We start from the raw sequence: 1586 nt of genomic DNA, 5'->3' as shown, positions 1-1586 counted from the left end.
GCATGTATGTCTCCTCACTCTCTGTTCTTGGTCAGTTTCTTATTCCATTCGGTGCTTGGCTGAGTTCTTTATCTCTTCGTTTGATGCTTAGGGTTTCAGGACTGACGTGTGACTCTGTTTGATTTAGTTTTTCTGATCTTTGCTGTGGAGGGGCGGCGTGGTGCTTCTGACTATAGTGCCATGTTGCCCAGAAGTTCTCCAAACCATGGTATTTTCAATCACCTTATATGCGTATGAAAGCTGGACAATGAATAAGGAAGACTGGAGAAGGATTGATACCTTTGAATTATGATGTTGGTGAAGAATATTGAATATACCGTGGACTGCCAGAAGAATGAACAAAGCTGTCTTGGAAGAAGTACAGCCCGAATGCTTCTTAGAAGCGATGATGCCGAGAATTCATTTCATGTACTTAGGACATGTTATCAGGAGGGACTTCTCCCTGGAGCAGGATATCAAGCTTGGTAAAGTAGAAGGTCTATGAAAAAGAGCAAGACACTAAACGAGATGGATTGACACAGTGGCTGCAACAATGGGCTCAAACATTGTGAAGATGGTGTAAGTTGGGGAAGTGTTTCTTTGTGTTATATGTAGGGTTGCTGTGAGTCAAAACTGACTGGATGGCACCAAAAAGTACAACAACAAAGCATGTGCTTGCCACTGAGTAGTTATATCAGTCTGCTTGGTGTCTGTAGACTACTAGGAATGCGAGACAGGGATTCAAGGGGACATGATTTATTTTATTTTTATTGTACTTTAGATGAAGGTTTACAGAACAAACTAGTTTCTCATTAAACAGTTAGTACACATATTGTTTTATGATATTGGTTAACACCCTCACAACATGTCAACACTCTCCCTTCTCGACCTTGGGTTCCCTATTACCAGCTTTCCTCTCTCCTCCTGCCTACCAGTCCTTGTCTCTGGGCTGTTGTGCTCCTTTAGTCTCGTTTTGTTTTATGGACCTGTCTAATCTTTGGCTGAAGGGTGAACCTTGGGAGTGACTTCATTACTTAGCTAAAACGGTGTCTGCTGGCCATACTCTCAGGGTTTCTCATCTTTGTCAGGCCAGTAATTCTGGTCTTTTTTTTTTTTGTGAGTTAGAATTTTGTTCTACATTTTTCTCTGGCTCTGTCCAGGGCCCTCTGTTGTGATTCCTGTCAGAGCAGTCAGCGGTGGTAGCTGGGCACAATCTAGTTGTACTGGACTTAGTCTAGTGGAGGTCATGGTAGTTGTGGTCCATTAGTCCTTTGGACTAATCTTTCCCTTGTCTCTTGTTTTCTTCATTCTCCCTTGCTCCCAAAGGGGTGATACCAGTGGAGTATCTTAGATGGCTGCTCACAGGCTTTTAAGACCCCAGACTCTACTTACCAAGGTAGAATGTAGAACATTTTCTTTGTAAACTGTGTTATGCCAATTGAGCTAGATGTTCCCTGAGACTACGGTCCCCTCAACCCTCAGCCCAGCAATTTGGCCCCTCAGAGAGTTTGGATGTGTCTACGGAGCTTCCATGACATTGTCTTGTACAACTTGTGCTGGCTTCCCCAGTATTATGTATTGTCTTACCCTTCACCAAAGTTACCACT

This window comes from Trichechus manatus, unplaced genomic scaffold (genome assembly GCF_000243295.1).
Source record: "Trichechus manatus latirostris isolate Lorelei unplaced genomic scaffold, TriManLat1.0 scaffold00180, whole genome shotgun sequence".
NCBI lineage: Eukaryota > Metazoa > Chordata > Mammalia > Sirenia > Trichechidae > Trichechus > Trichechus manatus.
Note: the sequence above shows the minus strand (reverse complement) of the source record.